General features: G+C 46.4%; 1 protein-coding gene across 6 annotated transcripts in view; it reads right to left on the reverse strand.

Annotated features, from left to right (window-relative positions):
* Positions 1-26,244, reverse strand: part of GRAMD1C (GRAM domain containing 1C) — a 116,079-nt gene that overhangs the window by 18,193 nt on the left and 71,642 nt on the right. The window lies entirely within an intron of this gene.

The following is a 26,244-nucleotide window of genomic DNA, read 5'->3' on the forward strand; positions in this document are numbered from 1 at the left end:
CCTGCCGCCATACACACCACACAAGTGGCATGTGGCCCCGGTTACCATGTACACGATGGGCGTGTGGCCCCTGACCTATGTTACTGGGACCCATCCTGTCACCATATACACACCACACAATGGGCCTGTGGCCCCTCACCTGTGTTACAGGGACCCATCCTGTCACCATATACACACCACACGATGGGCCTGTGGCCCCTCACCTGTGTTACAGGGACCCATCCTGTCACCATATACACACCACACGATGGGCCTGTGGCCCCTCACCTGTGTTACAGGGACCCCAACCTGCCGCCATACACACCACACAAGTGGCATGTGGCCCCGGTTACCATGTACACGATGGGCGTGTGGCCCCTGACCTGTGTTACTGGGACCCATCCTGCCGCCATACACACCACACAAGTGGCATGTGGCCCCGGTTACCATGTACACGATGGGCGTGTGGCCCCTCACCTGTGTTACTTGGACCCATCCTGCCGCCATACACACCACACAAGTGGCATGTGGCCCCGGTTACCATGTACACGATGGGCGTGTGGCCCCTGACCTGTGTTACTGGGACCCATCCTGCCGCCATACACACCACACGATGGACATGTGGCCCCGGTTACCATGTACACGATGGGCGTGTGGCCCCTGACCTATGTTACTGGGACCCATCCTGTCACCATACGCCACACGCGATGGGTGAATGCTGCTGCGCTGTGCACACAGTAACAGCGCTAGTTATAGAGAGATTTATGCTGAGTCCTAGCAGGGACTACGGACATACAGGAACCGGCCACAGGGAGACAATGTTCTATGTTCTTCCTTATTCACCTGAGGTCCTGTGATGTTCTCTCAATTACCCCGGGGTCTCTTGTGGGTTATTTTTGTTTTTTGGAAATTTCTGGATAACAGGTGTCAAGATAATAGATACCTGCAGCTTTATATGAAGTGAGGGTAACAATCTGCAAAACATTATTAATCAAACTTATATTACACCTCAAGTAAGTGGAACTGAAGGAAAATAAAGAAATATGCAGTGAAATATGAACCATGTAACTAAGGAATGAAGTTACTTCAAACTCTCATAACCTGTTCTACAGTCTTAGAATACATAGGAATCCTTAGAAAATGGTCACATATACCTCGGTATTATGAGTAGCAGCGATATCCTAAATGGATAAATTCTTCCAAAACCGACAATTCAAGTACAGACGCAAACGCTTACTTACCTGGGTTCTCACGTTCAGACTATCCGATGTGTACCCCAACGTCAGTGTGTCCCCCAAGAGGATAGTCTGAACCCCCAGGTGAGTAACCTTATTACCAGGTTTGTACTTACAATATTTCACCCCAAATAGGAATGATCAGTGCTGGGTTGAAGCTCCCCCTACACACACTGGAGATGGACCAATATCAGTGAAATTAGAGAGTTTACTAGTTCCCTGTGCGCTGACACAACTGGATGTCCCTTCTAGCCGTATGACCTCAGCATATGTGACCTTGTCATTACTATATATTTCTTATGTATTCTAAGACTGGAAAACAGGTTATGAGATCTTCGCTTGGATGGGAACATGCAGCAAACCTTCATTACATGGGTCCTATTTCCATATTATGGGACAAAATTCTCCATGTCCCAGATAGTCAAAACTATTGGAAAGTATGCGTTGGTCACCTGCTCTCTTCAATATTGGTTAAGTCCACAAAATGACTGTTTCTCATAATTTTTAGGGGTGTGCACCGGGCACTTTTAGTGTTTTGGGTTCTGATTAGCTTGAGGTTTTGGGTTCTGATTTGTTTTGCCAGAACACCTGACGAAAGGTTTTGGTTCTGATTTAGGGTTTTGGGTTCTGATTTATTTTTAAAAAAGCATAAAAAGCGCTAAAATACATTATTTTGGGTTTTTTACACTCCTACGCTATTATTAACCTCAATAACATTCAATAACAATCATTTCCACTAATTTCCAGTCTATTCTGAACACCTCACACCTCCCAATATTCTTTTTAGTCCAAAACGTTGCACCGAGGTAGCTTTCTGGACTGCGTAGTGGAGTGGCCCCGGTACCCAATTTGGTACCGTGGCCACAATACCTCCTCCAACTGGTCTCAATTCCACTGCACATATGGCTGCTCCTCCATCCTCTGCAGCATATAGAGGGTGGAGTTCTAGTGTGTCAATACCTCTTGTTTTCGATCATGACAGTGCATTTTAATTATTTTTGGATTTGCCCCCAACACTGAATGTAGTTTAATATCTGATACGCATCTATCTGGACTGCGTAGTGGAGTGGCCCCGGTACCCAATTTGGTACTAGGGCCACAATATATCACCCTCAACAGGTCTGAATTCCACTGCACAGATGGCGGACACCGGATGGACGTCTAAAACCAACATAGATGTTAAGACCGCAGTTCCTCTTTTTTGGGACTGCACAAACAATTAACGTAGTAATATAAATGGAAGTTACTATTTTTTTGAACTACAGAAAGAAAGAACGTAGTAATAAAAATGGAAGTTACTCTTTTTTTGAACTACAGAAAGAAAGAACGTAGTAATAAAAATGGCAGTTCCTCTTTTTTGGAACTTAACAAGAATTATATAATTTTGTTTATTCAGAAATGATGAGTCTCTCTATTAGAGTGTAATGCCCCTTAAAACTCCTTTAAATAAAATAGTACGTATTCTAGGAGACCCTGTTTATATATTTAACTTGGTTCTGCAAAAATATGCATGATGATCACTGGACAGAGATCTGTAATAGAGCAGTGATTAAAGTGGCCTGATTAAAGGTCATGTAAGATCTTAAAGCACTCACAATTATATAGAGACTGTATTCTCATTAAAGACGCTGCCTAACGTGTCTAAAAGTTGGCACTTATATAGCGCTTGCTTCACTGGGTGATGTGAGCAAGCGGAGTGTGTTATTATGGAGAGACCCTATCTAAACATTAATATGATAGAACAAATTGCAGCGCTGTATACGCTGTGTGTAGGTAAGGTAGGGATCTCAAATACCATGACACTCTGTTTAGCCTAATCCCTGACAATGTAATATCACGGAAAGCCTATTTGCTTATCAAGGGCAATGGCTAGCTTCTGCTAAATCAGACAGAGTATGCAGCGCACGTCTAACACCAACATAGCTGTGCCGGTGACATGGCCTGCAGGAATATCTCTGATGGAGATAGAACTAGGCCCCAAAGAGCACATAATGCCAAAAAAAGAGTTGCAAGATGGAATTGTCCTTGGGCCCTCCCACCCACCCTGATGTTGCTGAAATAGGACATGCACACTTTAACAAACCAATCATTTCAGCGACAGGGCCTACCAAACTACTGAGGCTGAAATGATTGGTTTGTTTGGGCCCCCACACAAAAAAAGCTATTCATCTCTCCCTGTACAAACTAAACTGGCTCTACTGAGGCAAGATGTCGTCCTCATCCTCATCCTCCGATTCCTGGCCCCCTTCAGTGTGTACTTCCTCATTCTCACACATTATCAATTCGTCCCCGCTGGACTCCACAACCACAGGTTCCTCTGTACTATCTTAAGGGCAGTGCTGTACTTGATTGAGGAATTGATAATTCATTTTTATGAACATCATTTTTTCAATGTTTTGAGGAAGCAACCTCCTTCGCCGCTCACTGACCAGGTTCCCCGCTGCACTAAAAACTCTTTCCGAGTACACACTGGAGGGGGGACAACTCAGGTAAAATAGTTTGTACAGGGGCTTCCAAACTGCCTTTTTTTCCTGCCAGTAACAATATGGACTGTCTGACATGTCTATTTGGATGGTGTCAGAAAAATAATCCTTCACCATTTTTTCTATTGTGACAGCATCCAATGCAGCGACAGTAGACATGTCTGCAATGGTTGGCAGGTCCTTCAGTCCGGACCAGATGTTGTCTGCATCCCCGCTAGTGGGTCTTTTAGGAAAACTGATCTTTTTCCTCGCAGCCTTAGGTGTGGAAGAAAATGAAGGAGGAGCTGTTGGCATGTCACGGTCCTCTTCAGAGGACAATCTCCTGACCAGCAGGTCTTTGCACCGCTGTAGACTTGTGTTCGCCGGAAACAGAGACACAACATACGCTTTAAACCGAGGATCGAGCACGGTGGCCAGAATGTATTCCTCTGACTTTAAAAGAGTGACCACCCTCGGATCCTGGCAAAGCGTACGAAGGGCTTCATTCACAAGAGCTACATGCTTGGTGGAATCGCAATGGTTTACCAGCTCCTCCCTCACTTTCTCTTGTAATATAGATTGCAGTACCTATTCTCTGGAACTGCTTAAAGAATGAACGTAGTAAATGTAATATAGATTGCAGTACCTATTCTCTTGCACTGCTTAAAAATTTAAAGTAATTAAAGGTAATATAGATTGCAGTACCTATTCTCTGGAACTGCTTAAAGAATTAACGTAGTCAATGTAATATAGATTGCAGTTCCTATTTTTTGGACTGCTGAAACAGTGAACGTAGTAATATAGATTGCAGATATAATTATTTTAGTGAATGTACTCTCCTTGCTGGTAATGTCAGGTTGGGGATAAAGACGGCGAGGCTATCTCAGTGGGCAATGTCAGGAGGAGGATGAAGACAGCGAGGCTATCCCGGTGGGCAATGTCAGGACGAGGATGAAGACAGCGAGGCGGCTATCCCGGTCAGTAATGTCAGGAGGAGGGTGAAGACAGCGAGGCTATCCCGGTGGGCAATGTCAGGACGAGGATGAAGACAGCGAGGCTATCCCGGTCAGTAATGTCAGGAGAGGATGAAGACAGCGAGGCTATCCCGGTGGGCAATGTCAGGACGAGGATGAAGACAGCGAGGCGGCTATCCCGATGGGCAATGTCAGGACGAGGATGAAGACAGCGAGGCGGTATCCCGGTGGGCAATGTCAGGACGAGGATGAAGACAGCGAGGCTGCTATCCCGGTGGGCAATGTCAGGACGAGGATGAAGACAGCGAGGCTATCCCGGTGGGCAATGTCAGGACGAGGATGAAGACAGCGAGGCTATCCCGGTGGGCAATGTCAGGACGAGGATGAAGACAGCGAGGCTATCCCGGTGGGCAATGTCAGGACGAGGATGAAGACAGCGAGGCGGCTATCCCGGTCAGTAATGTCAGGACGAGGATGAAGACAGCGAGGCTATCCCGGTCAGTAATGTCAGGACGAGGATGAAGACAGCGAGGCGGCTATCCCGGTGGGCAATGTCAGGACGAGGATGAAGACAGCGAGGCTATCCCGGTGGGCAATGTCAGGACGAGGATGAAGACAGCGAGGCTATCCCGGTGGGCAATGTCAGGACGAGGATGAAGACAGCGAGGCTATCCCGGTGGGCAATGTCAGGACGAGGATGAAGACAGCGAGGCGGCTATCCCGGTCAGTAATGTCAGGACGAGGATGAAGACAGCGAGGCTATCCCGGTCAGTAATGTCAGGACGAGGATGAAGACAGCGAGGCGGCTATCCCGGTGGGCAATGTCAGGACGAGGATGAAGACAGCGAGGCGGCTATCCCGGTGGGCAATGTCAGGACGAGGATGAAGACAGCGAGGCGGCTATCCCGGTGGGCAATGTCAGGACGAGGATGAAGACAGCGAGGCGGCTATCCCGGTGGGCAATGTCAGGACGAGGATGAAGACAGCGAGGCGGCTATCCCGGTGGGCAATGTCAGGACGAGGATGAAGACAGCGAGGCTATCCCGGTGGGCAATGTCAGGACGAGGATGAAGACAGCGAGGCTAGCCTGGTCGCACATTTTAGGAAATGTATTGGTCTAGTGAGGCTATATTGGCAGGTAATGTTAGGATTGGTCTATTGAGGGTTTAAGTCGCATTTTTGGGAAAGATCTGTGGCACCAACTCCATCCAACCAGTTAATTCAATTAGAGTTTAAAACTTAATAAACTGACACCTAATCTTTTCACTTGTAACATTAAAGTCCTGGCTCCATACAGAGATATTCCAAATGGGGCCAAGCCTCACATTAAAAATAACTCACAAGTGACCCCTGGCTTTTTATCATAGATACCCTCATGACTGCCCTGAGGCTCTGGCCGAGTCTGGTAGGTGAGCTATAATAGGTAATACAGAAGTATAACCAGGTATCAATGCCCTAACCTGGGTTCAAGTTAAAGCAGCAATCCCATGATAACAATCAGGTGTGTTTACATAAATCTGTGTCAGGCTATAAGAAGCACATTGGCATTTATCATTTTCCATTGTGTCTTTATTCTTCTGATTGCAATTAATGATTTATGATTCCAGACTACCATGGCAACCACAGTCATATGGCACATGGTGTAGTGCGCAGAGAGGCTTTGAAATGCCCCTCTGAGCTCTGTCTGCACTGACACCCCCCCTCCCCCATCTGCCATCACTTGACACGCTGAGAGTTCTGAGCGTGTGTCTGTTAGTCATTTTTGTTTGCCAACAAGAAAGCTTTTGAAAAGGAGATAATTGTTTGTAGGAGTATAGCCAAGAAAAATGATGTATTTTAAAAGATACATAACTTCATATTTAAAGAAAACAACTCTTCTTCTTTAAGTTCACATTATCTATCAAACCAATTGCAGCCAAATAATCCCTTTCTGAGCACTGAGCAATAAATAGATGGTTACTCTGTAATAATATATATATTAGATGAATCATATGTTCCCATAAGAGCTAATTGTCAGGTTGTGTCATATCTGGAATATTGTGGCTCATTCCATAGTTTAGCATCATCCTTTATAACCTACATTCAACCACGATGTCAGTGAGTTTCCAGGGACAGCTGGTCCATTAGATCAGGGTTTTGTACAGCTCTGAAAGTGTCTGATGGAGCAGCCGGAATGGATTATTATAATATACAATATATCAGTATATGCGGAAGAGTCCAACCATCACTAATGTAATCACCAGCATTTCTGCCTGACCACTTTCATAGTAACACACATATAAATGTTCAGAAACAGCTTCTAGTGTCCTTCCCGCTGTTCAGTGGCCATTGGGGATAATAAATGAATAGTAATCCCTACTTAAAGATCTTCCTTGGACATTTCTCTCTCAAGTTTAAGAGCCACCTACCAACTGGTTACATTTGTAAATAGCTCAACATGTTAAGACATTCAGACGTTTGGCTGGGTGAGACAGTGGAAGTGGGCTGACAGTCTGCACCACTGCTGGGCTCCGTAGGAGCTGGGATCCTCCACGGTGTATCACTAACATGTATGTGCACTAGGAGGCCATCTCTCCCAGGTCAACAAGACCACACATTCATCCATAAACCAGAAATTTGTCTGGGGGAATGGGCAAGTCACAAGCAGAAGGTGTCTTGAAACAAAAGTTGAAAAGAAGTTGTGACATATATATATATATATATATATATACACACATACACACACACACAAGTTAACCCGTGCATGATACTCATGCATTCTAGTCAAATCAAGCTACTTAAGGTGTTAAAAAGGTTCTTGTCATGCATTTGGGCCATAGCCCAGGCCTCAACCACCAACCACTCCCCACTGTCACCCCCGGCAACCACCAACCACTCCCAACTGTCACTTCTCCTTCAAGAAATATATATATATTTTTTTTAAATCTTTATAAACACTTGTAACAATTAACAAATTAAATTAACAAATTAAAAACATCTTAGTATACCAAACTTCAGCCCTTTCTGATTTTTTTTTTCCACACACACTAAGAATTTAGTAGGTCAGTGTATAACTCCGCCCAGCAGGTGGCGCTGCAGCTCGGTTTTATATTTTCCACACACACACAGACAGACTAACACACGCCACTAGTCATTTATATTATAGATATATACATATATATATATATATATATATATGTTAAATAACGACACAGAGAAATTTTCTCCAGATACCTCAGAGGTTGGTGTTGCCAAGAGCCACTTGGTCTACATGTTTATGAACGGTATATATAATTCCGTCAACGCCAGTTCCTGGATTGGGTCTTAGAATACGGCTGACAGGAGCAGACAGGTACTTACAATGTAATGTATTCAAGTCATTGTCAGAAACAAATATATTTGTAAAATTTTCCCTGACAGGTTATTATTATTATTATTATTATTATCCTTTATTTGTTAGGCGCCACAAAAGTTCCGCAGCTCCGTACAATGCACAAACAATAGACAGTACAGGGTAAAACATTACTGAGCAGTAAACAAATATACCAACACTTCAGAAGCTCCAAGCAGGCTAATGCAGAAAAGACGGAGCAGAAGATTAGGTAAGGAGACAGGAGGGAAGAGGGCCCTGCTCAGATGAGCTTACATCCTAAGGGAGGGTGAACAAGACTCAGGTACAAAGGGGGCCAGATGATGTAAAGGAGAGAAGAGGGGACGGGAGGAGGGAGGGGAGAGCGGGTTAGGAGGAAGGATGGTAGGCTTTGAGGAACAGGTGGGTTTTTAGTGCCCGTTTGAAGGAGCTTAGAGTGGGAGAGAGGCGGATGGAGCGAGGGAGGTCATTCCAGTGAAGGGGGGCTGCCCGGGAGAAGTCTTGAACTCTGGAGTGGGAGGAGGTAATCAGAGTGGAGGAGAGGCAACTGTCATTGGCCGAGCGCAGGGAGCAGGCAGGAGTGTGAATGAAGAGGAGGTTAGAGATGTAGGGGGCAGTAGACTGGGAGAGTGCCTTGTATATGGTGGTCAGGAGTTTGAAGATGATTCTGTAGGGGAAGGGGAGCCAGTGTAGGGCAAGGCAGAGAGGGGAAGCGGAGGAGGAGCGGCGAGAGAGGAAGATGAGTCTGGCAGCCGCGTTCAGAATAGAGCGGAGGGGGGCGAGGTGGGAGAGGGGGAGGCCGGTGAGAAGGTTGCAGTAGTCGAGGCGTGAGATAATGAGAGCGTGGATGATAGTTTTGGTGGCATCCTGAGAGAGGAAAGGCCGGATGCGGGCAATGTTGCGAAGTTGAAAGCGACAGGCTTGGGCAAGGGATTGAATGTGGGGGTAAAGGAGAGAGAGGAGTCGAAGGTAACGCCCAGGCAGCAAAGTTGGGTGACAGAGGAGATGGAGGTGTTGACAGTGATAGAGAGGTCATGGTGGAAGGAGAGCCTGGGGGGAGGAAAGACAATGATTTCAGTTTTAGAGATGTTAATTTTGAGAAAGCACGAGGACATCCAGGAGGAGATGGCCGAGAGGCAGTCGGATACACGAGAGAGAAGGGAGGGGCAGAGATCGGGCGAGGAGATGTAGAGTTGGATGTCGTCAGCGTAAAGATGATACTGAAGAACGAAGGAGGAGATGAGAGCACCAAGGGAGGAGGTATAGTGCGAATATAGAAGAGGGCCGAGAACAGAGCCCTGAGGGACTCCAACAGGGAGAGGGGAGGGGGTGGAGGAAGAGCCAGACGTGTATACAGAGAAGGAGCGGTTCGCAAGGTAAGAGGTGAACCAGGCGAGGACAGAACCAGATAGGCCAAGAGAGAGAGAAGAGTTTGTAGCAGAAGGGGGTGGTCAACGGTGTCGAAGGCCGCAGATATGGATTTGGCTAATAGGAGGTCGTTGGTAACTTTGGCCAGGGCAGTTTCAGTGGAGTGGATGGGGCGGAAGCCTGATTGGAGAGGGTCTAGGAGGTAGTAGTCCGAGAGGTGTTTGGTGAGGCGGCTGTAGACAATCCTCGCAAGTAATTTGGAGGCATAGGGGAGAAGTTAGATAGGGCGATAGTTAGCAGGAGAGGTGGGGTCAAGGTTAGGTTTTTTGAGGATGGGAGAGATAAGAGCATGTTTGAATGAAGAGGGGACTACTCCAGAGGAGAGTGAAAGGTTAAAGAGGTGAGCGAGGTAAGAGCAGGCAGTGGAAGAGAGAGAGCGAAGGAGGCGAGAGGGGATAGGGTCGAGAGGACAGGTGGAGGGTGGAGAGGATAGAATAAGTGAGCGAACTTCTTCACCTGAGGTGGGGCAGAAGGAGCACCAGAGTTGGATGTTGGGGGGAGGTGGAGGGAAAAGGGGGGGGAAGAGAGGGATGGGAGGAGGAGATGTTCAGTCTGATGGCCTCGATTTTAGAAGTGAAAAAGGTGGCGAGGTCAGAGGCGGAGAGGGAAGGCGGGATGGGAGGGGGGGTGGAGAGAGGAGGGAGTTGAAGGTGGCAAAGAGGCGGCGAGGAGTGAGAATAAAAGAGGGACTTAAAGAAGGATTGTTTAGCAAGGTAGAGGGCGGAGCAGAATGAGGTGAGGATAAATTTAAAATGAAGGAAGTCGGCCACGGATCGAGATTTCCTCCAGAGGCGTTCAGCAGTGCGAGAGCACTTTTGGAGGAAACGGGTAAGGTTGGAGTGCCAGGGTTGGGAAATGAGGCAGCGCTGGCGGATAGAGGAGGCTGGGGCAACAGCATCAAGGGCAGTAGTGAGGGAAAGGTTGTAGAGAGAGGACGCCTGGTCAGGACAGGTCAGGGAGGGAAGAGGTGAGAGGAGAGTTTCGAGAGAGGAGGAGAAAGCAGTAGGGTCAATAGCATCAAGGTTGCGCCTAGTGAAGGTAGATTTAGGGGAGGTGGGAGCTTGGCAGGAGGAGAGAGTGAAGGAGATGGTGGTCAGAGAGTGGGAAGGGAGAGTTAGAGAAGTCGGAGAGGTCACAGATGAGAGAAGACGAGGTCCAAGGCATGACCATGAGAGTGGGTGGGAGAAGAGGTCCATTGGGTGAGGCCTAGTGAGGTGGAGGTTATTTTATTGCTATATTTTATATATTTAATCTTTGATCTCAGATGCAAATATTCCTCATTGTCATCTAGTCTGACAGAACCAAACTATTTATTAACAATCCCTGAATCACCGACCCCATCACACTCATACAACACAGAGCTTCTTCAAAGCCTTAGTAAGCAGAATCGGCCTTAGATTAAGAATCTGACCCCAGACTCTCGGATGTGGCCCCTGCAGGCAGCATTGCCAGGGCCACCTGTAATGTACTTCTGTCTCCCAGCTCTCCCAAACTGTATTGGTACAATGCAAGTTCAACAGGGCAACAGCTCCTTACTGTGTACACAACATCTCTCAGATGCTTCAGTAAATATCATTACCGAAGGATGTATTATACTGAGAGACAATAAATGGCTGGAATAATTATTACTAAATCATATAAAACATAAGTGATAATAAACTATAAAATATCTATAAACATTGGTATCATTGCTTACATATGGTGAGCTCTGATGTCACTTCAGTACTCATTAGGAGAACATGTATATCAGTGTTTCCCAAACCCAGTCCTCCAGTTCCCCTAGTGCAGGATTTCCAGGTGACAAGAGACATAATTATACTACCTGTGGATCTGTTTCAATGGGACATATTCAATTAGGTCCTGATATCGCGGCTACGCACCGAAACGGCCCAGGAAGGAGATCCGCTGTACCGCAACACAGCAGAGTTCCGTTCGTAACCCTATGGGGGAAATCAGCGATGTTGCGGTTGACACACTTACAAGTGTAGCCGCGATGCCCAGACTTAACTGAATGTGCCCCAATGTGTCAGTCAGGAATGAAAACACCTGTGCTACAGCTAAGAGATATGGAAAACCTGCACTGTTAGGGGCCCTGAGGACTGGATTTGGGAATCAATGTGGTATATTATAAGAAATAAGACTGTAAGCAGAGATATTAGAAGTCAACGTGAATCCCTGTGACCTGTACAGAAGCACCCGGCCCGCAGCCTCACTGTTTTATATGGACAGAGACTCTTGGTGACTGCTAATATCCATATCATTTACATTATCCCATTTATTGTCTCTCCTAATCGGACTGTAACTAATAAGATTACAATGTCTAACTGCGGAGATAAGAGAAGTGAGCAGTGTTTCAGCTATCAGGTACAATGCTAATTACCACCTGACTAGAAGCACAACATGGCAGCTCATATGACCCTGCGCTTGCCACACGCATGTGTGATGCATGACATCTAAACTGCCCCAACACTGCATAACATGAGGCCCCACAATCTATCCATTCAGACAGCGTTTTAGGGGAGCAGATTGGAAAAGCCAGGTCATCCATGACCCCGGCTGACCTGGAAGTGGTAGATGTGGATTCAGACCAATGTCTGATCTGTAGCATGTGACCCATTCTCACAGGTCTGGTCATGAAGCAGTTGGACTGGACCATCAGCAGCATTGCTTAATCATTACAAACTTCCATCACACAACAGGCTGCTAAGATGCCCTCGGGAGACAGACCCTAGTTCCTAGAAAGTCTTCCAAGTCTATGGCTGCAGCTTCTGTCACTAAATAATACGTAATGGATTGCACTGAAAGCAGCACTTTAGACCTATAATTAGAGGATTTGAGGTGTGTGTACATGCGGGGGAGGGGTGTTGCACCTTATACAGTAATGTACAGTATAAAGCAGATATAGGCCACCTGTGAAAGTCCCAGTATGCCTAGAGATAAAACATGGCATGATGGGATTTGTAGTTCCACAGCTACTAGTTGTCTAATATAGAAAACATATTGCATGTAAGGAGACTGACAGTCGCTGCCATCCATGCAGGCAGGGCAGATTATATTAGATACACACAGTGATTACACATTACAATAAGATTGTTGCTACATAGTATCCAAGCAATGCAGACAAGTCTAACACTCATCTTACGGAGAGAACAGAGCTCTGTGTGCCAGGGCCGGATTAAGGGAATGGAGGCCCCTGGGCTAAGGGGGCTTCCATTCCCCCGTGAGGGCCCCCCCCCGTGATCCGAGCTGCCCGCCCCGCCCCCCCGGCACTTACCTCCTTCCCCGGCGCGCTGTATGCTCTTTACTGAGGAGATCTCGTGAGAGTGAGACTCACGAGATCTCCTCAGTAAGGAGACTACAGCGCGCCGGAGAAGGACTGCGTCGGGGGGCCCCCGCCCCTGATCGATCAATACTGCTGCTGAGCACGTTCAAGGGCCCCCTGGATGCCATAGGCCCCTGGGCTGTTGCCCAGTTAGCCCTATGGTTAATCCGGCCCTGCCTAGAATACATTACTAATAGAAACTGATCACGTACAGGGATATGTATACACATATACATCTAATAACGGACAATTCTCTTAGTCAGTCTGAAGCTCTCCAGCCAGGAGGCCATCCTGACGCTTGTAGTTCCACAATTTTCTACTCTGACACAAGACATAACCTTATTAAAAGGGATCTTACATCTTCAGAGGAGTTCAATCTATTGGCATCTTGTACAGATCTTTCTATAACTTTTACCAAATACATTTCTTTAGGTTTCTGGATTACCCTCTGTGCTTTTAACAATGTTTATATACTTAAGGCAGATTTGTTTATTCTACTTGCCCTTGGAGATGACACAAATGTGCTTTGCTATAAACATTGGACACAATTGTATCCAGAGATTAAGGGATATATTTACTAAACTGCGGGTTTGAAAAAGTGGAGATGTTGCCTATAGCAACCAATCAGATTTTAGCTGTCATTTATTTAGTACATTCTACAAAATGACAGCTAGAATCTGATTGGTTGCTATCGGCAACATCTCCACTTATTCAAACCCGCAGTTTAATAAATCTAGTCCTAACTCTGTTATATCCCAGAGTAACAAACTAAACAATTCTGACCATACAGCATACAAACCTTGCTGACACTTACATATATACATTCAGGAGTCATCTGAAGGTGGGCAACTACCCTAAATAATTATAGAGGTCAGCCTAAACCACATGTTACATGTCTCCCAAAGTGGATCTATTCCGTGATGTATATAGAGCTATGGGAAGTTATTATAATACATTAGAAATGTTTTGCTTTGATTGTTGAAGAAAATGAAAATGTTGTTTTGTATGACATGTTACATACAGGGCAATTTCATTATTGATCAATACCAGTGGAAAAGACTTAGCAATAAATATGGCATTGTGCTGTGATAAACGTTTGCGTAGACAGAGCTGTTCTAATATCAAAAGAATATACACCTTTCACTGCAACATATATATATATATATATATATATATATATATATATATATATATATTTCATTAAACTATAAACTGACTATGCAGCATTCAGAAACCCTCAGTTTCCTAATGGGAAGTGGAGCTCTGGTTCTTCGTTACTTGGAAATAAATGTTCAGAATCAAAGATCAAATTATTTAGAATTACAGGTGGGAATCTGTGTATTACACAACTGAGTACATGTACCAGGCCTGCAGTCAGGGCTTTTGCAATTATTTGCTATTTTGGCAACTTCCTTTAATAACAATCTGTAGCAAGTGTCTGCGAAACAGAGGGGCCGGCGTGAGGGCTACAGAGGGGCAGCGAGGGGATTACACAGACGGCGAGGGGCCCGGCACAGACAGCGCGGGGCCCGGCACAGACGGCAAGGGGGCCAGTGCGAGGCCCGGCACAGACGGCAAGGGGGCCAGTGCGAGGCCCGGCACAGACGGCAAGGGGGCCAGTGCGAGGCCCGGCACAGACGGCAAGGGGGCCAGTGCGGGGCCCGGCACAGACGGCAAGGGGGCCAGTGCGGGGCCCGGCACAGACGGCGAGGGGCTGGTGTGGGGGTTGCAGACAGCAAGAAAATAAAATCTGGATACTTCTTGTAGTCTCTGGTTAACAATACCCCAAACCAGTGGATTCCAAACCTTTTCAGTTCAAGGCACCCTTAGGGTCTGCAAAATTTTTTCAAGGCACCCCTAAGCCAAAATAATTACCAAGTAGTCTCCCGCCTTGCTTACCACTGGCCCTGGCCGAGGCACCCCTGTGAGATCGCTGAGGCACCCCAGGGAGCCTAGGCACAGAGTTTGGGAACCACTGACCAAAACAACAGCAACAATATTTAGAGGTAAATTGTACCACAGCTGCAGTATCACAGGAGCTCAGTCCACTTTACAGACCTTCATATGTAAGATATACAGAATAAGGCTGATATCTGGGGATACAATACCCTGTCACATACATTGCCATGTCAGGGGTGTCAGACACACGTATGTAGAGATGTCACACAACATACACAGAGCAGGAGAACCTCAATCTGCAGTGATAGGACCCAGCTGTAATCTCAGACTATGCACATCCTGGTAATAAATATAATGTACAATAAGACTTACACTGTACAGGCTGCAGGCTGGAAGCAGGATTCCCAGTTACAATCCCGGCACTGATCCCTGGGCTGGTTGCACTAACTATTCCCTTGGGAATGGGCAGGAAGATCTTGTGTTATGATTTGACTTCCTAGTACTGACTGCAAAACTAGAAAGTATGTTCCTGCAGCCAGTCTGTGATCACACCCACAGTGCACAGGTGAGTGCTTCTTAAAGAGACAGCAGCCCCACGTCAGCCAGCTACATCTCACACACATCCACAGCACTCTCCCACGCATGCATAGCACTCTCACACATCCACAGCACTCTCACACGCTTCCACAGCACTCTCACACACACATCTACAGCACTCTCACACGCTTCCACAGCACTCTCACACACACATCACTCTCACACACACATCCACAGCACTCTCACACGGATTCACAGCACTCTCCCACGCATCCACAGCACTCTCCCACGCATCCACAGCACTCTCACACGCTTCCACAGCACTCTCACACAGATTCACAGCACTCTCCCACGCATCCACAGCACTCTCACACGCATGCATAGTACTCTCACACACATCCACAGCACTCTCACACATCCACAGTACGCTCACACGCTTCCACAGCACTCTCACACGCTTCCACTCCACTCTCACACGGATTCACAGCACTCTCACACGCATGCATAGTACTCTCACACACATCCACAGCACTCTCACACATCCACAGTACTCTCACACGCTTCCACAGCACTCTCACACACACATCTACAGCACTCTCACACGCTTCCACAGCACTCTCACACACACATCCACAGCACTCTCACACGGATTCACAGCACTCTCACATGCATGCAAAGCGCTCTCACACGCTTCCACAGCGCTCTCACACGCTTCCACAGCGCTCTCACACGCTTCCACAGCACTCTCACACAGATTCACAGCACTCTCCCACGCATCCACAGCACTCTCCCACGCATCCACAGCACTCTCCCACGCATCCACAGCACTCTCACACGCATGCATAGTACTCTCACACACATCCACAGCACTCTCACACATCCACAGTACGCTCACACGCTTCCACAGCACTCTCACACGCTTCCACTCCACACTCACACGGATTCACAGCACTCTCACACGCATGCATAGTACTCTCACACACATCCACAGCACTCTCACACATCCACAGTACTCTCACACGCTTCCACAGCACTCTCACACACACATCCACAGCACTCTCACACGGATTCACAGCACTCTCACATGCATGCAAAGCGCTCTCACACGCTTCCACAGCGCTCTCACACGCTTCCACAGCGCTCTCACACGCTTCCACAGCGCTCTCACACGCTTCCACAGCGCTCTCACACGGATTCACAGCACTCTCACAGGCATGCAAAGCGCTCTCACACGCTTCCACAGCACTCTCACACGCTTCCACAGCGCTCTCACACGCTTCCACAGCGCTCTCACACGCATCCACAGCGCTCTCACACGCATCCACAGCGCTCTCACACGCTTCCACAGCGCTCTCACACGCTTCCACAGCGCTCTCACACGCTTCCACAGCGCTCTCACACGCTTCCACAGCGCTCTCACACGCATCCACAGTGCTCTCACACGCTTCCACAGCACTCTCACACGCATGCATAGTACTCTCACACACATCCACAGCACTCTCACACATCCACAGTACGCTCACACGCTTCCACAGCACTCTCACACGCTTCCACTCCACACTCACACGGATTCACAGCACTCTCACACGCATGCATAGTACTCTCACACACATCCACAGCACTCTCACACATCCACAGTACTCTCACACGCTTCCACAGCACTCTCACACACACATCTACAGCACTCTCACACGCTTCCACAGCACTCTCACACACACATCCACAGCACTCTCACACGGATTCACAGCACTCTCACATGCATGCAAAGCGCTCTCACACGCTTCCACAGCGCTCTCACACGCTTCCACAGCGCTCTCACACGCTTCCACAGCGCTCTCACACGGATTCACAGCACTCTCACAGGCATGCAAAGCACTCTCACACGCTTCCACAGCACTCTCACACGCTTCCACAGCGCTCTCACACGCTTCCACAGCGCTCTCACACGCATCCACAGCGCTCTCACACGCTTCCACAGCGCTCTCACACGCTTCCACAGCGCTCTCACACGCTTCCACAGCGCTCTCACACGCTTCCACAGCGCTCTCACACGCTTCCACAGCGCTCTCACACGCTTCCACAGCGCTCTCACACGCATCCACAGCGCTCTCACACGCTTCCACAGCGCTCTCACACGCTTCCACAGCGCTCTCACACGCTTCCACAGCGCTCTCACACGCTTCCACAGCGCTCTCACACGCATCCACAGCGCTCTCACACGCTTCCACAGCGCTCTCACACGCTTCCACAGCGCTCTCACACGCTTCCACAGCGCTCTCACACGCATCCACAGCGCTCTCACACGCTTCCACAGCGCTCTCACACGCTTCCACAGCGCTCTCACACGCATCCACAGCGCTCTCACACGCTTCCACAGCGCTCTCACACGCTTCCACAGCGCTCTCACACGCTTCCACAGCGCTCTCACACGCTTCCACAGCGCTCTCACACGCTTCCACAGCGCTCTCACACGCATCCACAGCGCTCTCACACGCTTCCACAGCGCTCTCACACGCTTCCACAGCGCTCTCACACGCTTCCACAGCGCTCTCACACGCTTCCACAGCGCTCTCACACGCATCCACAGCGCTCTCACACGCTTCCACAGCGCTCTCACACGCTTCCACAGCGCTCTCACACGCTTCCACAGCGCTCTCACACGCTTCCACAGCGCTCTCACACGCTTCCACAGCGCTCTCACACGCTTCCACAGCGCTCTCACACGCTTCCACAGCGCTCTCACACGCATCCACAGCGCTCTCACACGCTTCCACAGCGCTCTCACACGCTTCCACAGCGCTCTCACACGCTTCCACAGCGCTCTCACACGCATCCACAGCGCTCTCACACGCTTCCACAGCGCTCTCACACGCTTCCACAGCGCTCTCACACGCTTCCACAGCGCTCTCACACGCTTCCACAGCGCTCTCACACTCTTCCACAGCGCTCTCACACGCTTCCACAGCGCTCTCACACGCTTCCACAGCGCTCTCACACGCTTCCACAGCGCTCTCACACGCTTCCACAGCGCTCTCACACGCTTCCACAGCGCTCTCACACGCATCCACAGCGCTCTCACACGCTTCCACAGCGCTCTCACACGCTTCCACAGCGCTCTCACACGCTTCCACAGCGCTCTCACACGCATCCACATCGCTCTCACACGCTTCCACAGCGCTCTTACACGCTTCCACAGCGCTCTCACACACATCCACCACACTCTCACACACATCCACAGCACTCTCACACGCATCCACCACACTCTCACACACATCCACAGCACTCTCACACGCATCCACCACACTCTCACACACATCCACAGCACTCTCACACGCATCCACCACACTCTCACACACATCCACAGCACTCTCACACGCACCACTGCACACTCACACACATCCACAGCACTCTCACACGCACCACTGCACACTCACACGCACCACTGCACACTCACACACCTGCCAACACTGTTTGTATCACCCGAACCACTCTTCTAAATAATTTATTTGCTGTCATCAATGTATCATAACAAACTAATTCAATACGACCAAAGTGTATTACTCAGTGGCAGAGCGCTGGGTTACGCTGGATGCCCTGGGTTACGCTGGCAGGTATATATAATAAGACCCAGGGAATACATAGGGGGAAAACTTGGAAACGAGCTCCTCTACATATAACTAGTCAAATGGATCTATTGTGATTTTTGTTCAGGAACTATCAAAAGATTTATCAATCACTAAATAACAAATGTTGCATCTAGAAATTAGGGGTCCAAAAATAAAGCATTTTTTTTATTTTTTTTAAATAACGTTTATTGGGGATAGTTTTCTTATTCTAATTTTTTTTAAAAAAAAAAAATTAGATTTTTTTAATTTTGTTTTTTAACCAACTTTATTTTTTTGGGGTGAATCTGGAGCTGGAAGCCCAAGTCCGGGCTTTCAATTACAGCAGCCAAGCCAGCTCACACATACGCACATGTGCGACACTGGTCTGGCGACAATGTAAGACTCCGATTACCACTATCCTCTGGTGACCTTTTTATTCATAAATTCCGTCCAAAGACGATTTTCTATAAGACCCCTTAATCTCACTGTCTCAACCCAACTCACAGTGAAATGTTTCATGTAAATTGCAATACAACTGATAGGTGCAATATATTACATAGTTTTTATTTACAGATTTATTATTCCTCCTCTTAAGTATTATGGCTAAAACATTAAAAGAGTTACCCAAACAAATGGTGCAATGCCCCATCATATATCAGCCAATCAGATTATAGCTGTGATTTTTCTACAACAGAATAGAAAATGAGAAGTAATATCTGACAGGTCATTATGGCTTTCAGTAGATTTGTGACTATTGTCTTTAAATACTAAAGTGCACCTGTGGCGCTATCCACAGCCCGTCTCACTAGGGCAGCAATAACCTGCTGGCCACGTATCTGATATCTATCTCGCTGCGTAACGCTGGGGGTGCGGTAAATGGCTGCTTCATGTCTGGGGGAGCTCGTTTATCAATCTTTATTAAAAAAAAGTTATTTGAAAACAAGATAGCAAAGACAATCCCAGCCAGATATCTTAATCCCTCATTGCTCAATGAAGAAAGCGCTACGGTATTTGCTGGCGCTATATATATAAATGATGATGATGAAGAAACAGAAAACCAAATTGCATAAAGAAAAAAATAACTAAACATAAATATTGGGAAGCAGATGGATTTGCAGAGCAATATTATTAAAAGAAAAAGGAGGATAGGACGATATATAAGAGTATTCTCAAAACAACTTTAATTCTCTGGACCTTGGAAGTGTCGGAAATCAGGTCTGATCGAATAAGTTTAATAGGACGTATTTAGCACCTCCCAGAGCCCCTCTATGCACAATGTCCGTGGTGGAATAAGCTTGGACTTAGTAATGTTTCACTCTTTTAACAAATCACATTTTCAAGTATATTCACAGTAGTGGCAATGTACCCAGGCACACAAGACGCGGCATGTAGTACGTCCAAAATGACTCTTAATGTGCGTTAGTATACAGTCCCCATGTAGTATAGGAATCAGTAATGTACACTATTTGGTTTAGACACAGCTGTGCCTGTGGGTGTATCCCTTAAGGCCTCTGACACGTGGGTGATCTCAGCAATGGGACAGAGGTCTGCTGAATACAGAACAATAGTCGGTCATTAGACCATTGATCTCTATGGGTCCCTCAGTGACACATTACTGTCCACGTCTTCATACTGGAGCAGGATTCAATTACTAATTATTATTCATGGAGTTTATCAGGGACCAGGATTTTGACCTCTACTGATGTCAGAGTGACAGTATTCATACAGTGTGTTATGTTACCCAACTGGTTTTGTAGGCAGCGTTTATGGAAACGTGAGCAGCTGAGCACAGTCACAAAACTCGTTCTAGGTGGAGGGGTAACACATCGCGCTGACCTCTAACAAGTCACACAACATCACTCACAAAAATATCAGGACAGGAAATGGATGTGGCTGTGATAACAATAGATCAGAACTGTAAAGAACCAGTAATCCCTAACAAAATATCCCCCTCATATGAATCCATTGTGCAGACAGCCAGAGACCACCTCTTCTGTGTGGCCCCTTCCCACCTGAACCTTCCCACTGCAGCTCTCCACGTCCATTCAAAATACATGGAAATAAGGTGCCTCCAACTAAGCTCTGGGCTAAATATTCAAACAACATACAGAATACAAAGGGCAATTAGTAAACCTAGGCCAGAGGGCAGGGAACCAATCAGAAAACCTGCTGGGGTAACATTAAGGATCACAAGAGAAACGCGCTCAAGTCATCTCACTGAAATAATACCGTCCCTAAAATAAAATATTGTTCCACTTAAGTTCAAACCTAGGTGCAAACAACGCCCTGATTCACTGATCTCCTCCTATCGGACAATGCCATCTTTCTACTACTATCTCTGTCTTTTTGCACATTTGTAAATTACCATTATTATTGAAGATTTGTAAGGTGCCACAGTGCTCCGCAGCATTCTCATTATTATTATTATTATTATTATAGCTTATTCATTATTGTTATCCAATAGCAACAGGGAGTCAATCAGGGTAAAAAGCCCACCCCTCCCCCGGTCTTTATAGCAGGTGTGGAGCGAGTGTAACCACAACACACAGGACATCCCTGATGGTGTCCCGTACCTGCTAACAGTCCCAAATTATCGGAACTGTTTTCATTTCCATCAGTCTGCCAGAAAGGAACCATTCTTCATCTGAAATGGGCATGACATGGGTGATTAGGGCATAGATTGGCAAACTGAACATGGCTTAATTTGTACTGATTTTCCAATCAGGAATGTTGGGACATAGGAAGCCTTGTAACGTACAACGACAGTCACTTGCTGAGCTCACAGTATTTAGTGTGTGGCTGTCACTATATGCTGCCCACCTTCTGGTATAAAAGATGACTATGGGGAGAGTGGGTCTCCTGTTATGGGGTAACAATATATCCGCAGCCGGCTTTCTCACTAAGGGGGTCTATTTATGTGAATACGGCCATTACAATTATTTCTTATCGCCACTTATTGGGGGTGTAAAAAAACCTCTTATTGTCGCAATTTATTAATAAAATATTAGCGAGGCTGCAGAGTCGGTGATGCTGTCCTGAAGTGACACGGGTGACCTTCATGTTTCAGTGAGCTAGTCGCTGGCGGACATCGGGCAGACGCCAGCAGTAACTACTTGATGTATGAAGGAGCGGCGATAACAATGATATATTGAAAATGACTTGATTCATATTTGGATATAACTGCGTTTTGTGCCATATCTCGCAGGATATAGCTCTGCACATCCCTAGAAACTGACCTTACACCAATAAACGCAATTATATGCAACTCATGTCTGATCGCAAATGACACGACTGCCTAAGACTTGTAGGATGGATCGGTGAAGGAAGCGGTGGATGAACGTGGGCCGTGTACAGTAAGGGCGTCCTGACACAGATGTGGCCGAATCAAGGCCAGAGTTTCTCGTACGTACGTCTGGTTTCCGCTGTATCATTCCCCCAGCTACAGAGCAGGTGTAAGTGCCGACTGATAGTGATGACTGGTGCGGCATAGACTTTATATTAAAAACTACACTTATTGCTCATTTATTTTATCTTTTTTTTTGTGTTCTGATGTGACCTCATAGTGAACAGAGGCGTATACGGCAGTCTGTTGTGTGTATCTACATACAGCAAGTACCGTTTAGGCAGAGCGTACTTACATCCTGATTCCAGTGAAAATGTATCTTGAGATGTGTTTGGATTTCAATACAGTCAGAACTGGGCACAAGTTCTCTGATCTTTTTTTAAAATGCAAGTTGCATCCAAACATGACTCAGGCCCTAAATGTACACAGAGGCCTCATATGGGGTCTGTTACTGCCCAGTGCTTAGTGCTGTAGTACACGCAGGAATAGAGCCATAGGTACATTATATGTGTAGCTGACTGCAGGTGGGAAGCCCTGGAAAAGGCTCCACTCTGATTTATAAAAGAAATAAAATAAACTCCTGAGAATACAGATAATGACAATAACACACAGACTTCCTGACCCATATATGACTTTCTTGGATCAACAACTCCTGTAGTGTTAGTTACAATTACAGCCACTGGTAAGAAATACATCACATTAATGTATAAATCCACTTGGTGAACTTGCGATTGCCACCAGCCTGGCTGGAAATGTCACAATATGACCCTGGAGATCCTTTATTATGCCGATGATGAACCTGTCTTTCCTGCAGTGGCCGCTGTCTTGTCATTTACACGGAGGACATGTGGAACGGTCACATGATAACTAGGTCACCTATGTCAATGTTTATTTTCTTTGCCTCTGATTGATGGGAATCTGGTTTGTGCATTCACACTGTGTGTGGGCTTATCTGCTGGTCTGGAAATGATAACTGATAATGATCACCTCTGCTGCCGGACTGCTGACTGATCCAGGCCATTGGGTTGAACGATTGGACTGCTAGAAGGAAACTCCACCTAGGTGGAATTTTATTCCATGGTTAAATGTGCAAAATATTTAGCAAATAATAATAGTGTGCATGTTTTAAATTAATATCCCACATTTTGACATATGTTTTGAAATCAGTATGGGGTCTATTGGTGGCTAGTGGACGACAGTACCGCAGTAATACAAAATGTATTTCCGCTTGTATTTACCGTGCCAGGGCTCGTTGGCAAGCCCTGGCGAAACCCCCCTCCGAAACTAACTAAAAACTTCTTTGAGAATGGATGGTCGGACCACTGTGTGACTATGGTCGTGCAAGTGCAAAGCAACGGGACCCTGCGATGGATCTATGGCGTCTTCTCCAGCGATGATTGGTCTCCATTGAAAAGGTTTTAAAGGCGATTGGTGTGCAGCAAAGTTTATATGGACTGCAGTGTCCAGCGTAAGACTGGTTAAGGCACGAGATTAACCCCTTGACAAGTTAACAGACAAGCTGTGATAGCCATTCTTGTGATTTTGGCTCATCGCAACTTAGTAAATAGATCCCTATGTTACTATCTGTGGTATGCATGCAAATGAGGGGGTGGAGCACTACATCTCTGGGTCCCGTAGCAAAATTTGAAGAGGGGCCGTAGTGATGTAGTCCATCCTCCTGTGGCTCCTGCTCAGATGGGACAGGACCCGCACATTAGTGGTGAAGCCGTCTCCTAGCGCTGACATACATGCTGGGATGACATCACCAGGTGACAGGGATAATAGCAGTTTACACGCACTCAGCCCTGTCCAAGGAACACTACATCAGGAAGTCACTAAAGTGCTTTATATACACCTGGCTGTTACTACCCAAATATTACTGTGCCTGGAGCCTGTTCATCTAGAGGAGCGGGCGAGTGATCGGGTCTAGCCAGCAGAGGAAGGGGAATTTCTAGGTGACAAAGAGAAACAGGTTTAACGTAACTGGACTGATTTTGTTTTACTCAAAGTTTTATGTAGCTAAGAAACAGGTTTCATCAACTAGGTCCTTACACGAACTGTCAGCTGCGACAGGCAACGGCCTGACCCACAATACACATTTACATGAAATGGGCATTAGTGAGATACAGACAGGAATGTTTACGTTGTCAAAACACAGGATGTAACATGAATATAGAATGGACCAGATTATCTCTTATTTACTGTCCAATGCAATATATTATTCCTGGACGTCAGGATCTACTGAGGAGTAATAAATACACCGAGAATATAACTGAATATAACATTTTGTCACATCTCAGGGGCGTCACATTAACTTGCAAAACAAAGCAAACCCTGGGGAAGATTGGCTAAAACATCTATAAAGGAAACGTGGTGTTACCCATAGCAACCAATCAGATTCTATCAATCATTTATCTCGTACATTGTAGGAAATGATAGAATCTGATCGATTGTTATAGGCAACACCTCCACCTTTTGTTAGAAGTTTTAGTAAATCCGCTCCAGGAAACTCACTGATTATTGATATGTGAAACAATTCAACATATTTATTAAGGAAATTACAATATTTTTAGGTTTGGTTTTTACAAGAATTTCACTCAACACGTCAAGGGGTAAATGTATCAATATGCGGGTTCTTCAACATTCGCGTGTTCAGCCTCTTCCGCGATTAAATTTCAAGCGGCGCTGCATTGTAAAGGAAAGTTAACCCTTTACAATGCAGCGCCGCTTGAAATTTAATCGCGGAAGAGGCTGAACACGCGGGTGTTGAAGAATATTGATACATTTACCCCCAGATGTTTGTTTAAAAACAACTTGTTCATGAAAATTGGCATTTTTGGGGTTTAGTCTAATAAATATTAGGAGTCGTTGATGCTGAGAAGGTGGATGTAAGTTGTTCATTCTGGGCCTGATTCATTAAGGATCTTAACTTGAGAAACTTCTTATTTCAGTCTCCTGGACAAAACCATGTTACAATGCAAGGGGTGCAAATTAGTATTCTGTTTTGCATATAAGTTAAATACTGACTGTTTTTCCATGTAGCACAAAAATATCAACTTTAAATGTCAGTGTACAAATAAGCTACCAAGTATTTGTGTGCTACATGAAAAAACAGTCAGTATTTAACTTATGTGCAAAACAGAATTCTAATTTGCACCCCTTGCATTGTAACATGGTTTTGTCCAGGAGACTGAAATAAGAAGTTTCTTCAGTTAAGATCCTTAATGAATCAGGCCCTCTATGCGGATCTCAGAGTACTACATTCACCATCATCTTACCGTTACTTCATTATTAAGTCATTTTTAAGGGATGCAAGAAAAATGTAGTCTAATGAGGCGGAGTGGTCGTGGCTTCGATGAACACAGAAAACAGGTTTGTTTTTATACAATAGAACTAGTTTAAGTAATAAGATAATAAACAAAAACTACTGTATATGAAAGTGTCACCCAGATTGACCGCTAGACACATCCAACCCGTCCTGCTTATAGTGAAGGTCATGAAGAGGGTTAGGATGATGGCACGGAGCTGAGACCACGTCGCTGTCAGTACAGAGTAATGGTGGTGAGGTCATAATGCCAGATAAACCCAGTCTCAAACCATACGATTTATATGTCTGTCTTACTGAGTAAAACAAACATATTCCCTCATCAGAGATGTGATTAGTTCATAGGTTAGTGCCTGGCAATGCCAAACAAGACCCCAAACATTCCCCATGATGAGGGGCTGGAGGGCAGGGGGCACTCTCCCCTGGCCAATCCCACAGTGGGCTACCTTGGGCTGGATCACTGGGCTATCCATATTTTTTTCCCTTTAATATATTTCTAATAGGCTGTTGAACAGAGTCTCGCCCCACAGGCTAAAGTTTACCAGCTGACCCCTGACCCTGACCATGACATATCAGTGACTCCAGGACCTATGACACTGGGATCTATGGCTGGTATTACTCTTTACACCAATGAGTACTGCAGTATTATTCGTGCTGCTAAAAACAGACATGGAAAGAACTTGTGATTTCTGGTTACAAAACACCAATAAACAAACTCGTTGTTTAGTGGTAAAACAAGTGACTTAGAGCAGCTGCTCGGCCCTGTGTGAGCGACAACAGACTGAT

Source organism: Mixophyes fleayi, chromosome 2 (genome assembly GCF_038048845.1).
Source record: "Mixophyes fleayi isolate aMixFle1 chromosome 2, aMixFle1.hap1, whole genome shotgun sequence".
Lineage (NCBI taxonomy): Eukaryota > Metazoa > Chordata > Amphibia > Anura > Limnodynastidae > Mixophyes > Mixophyes fleayi.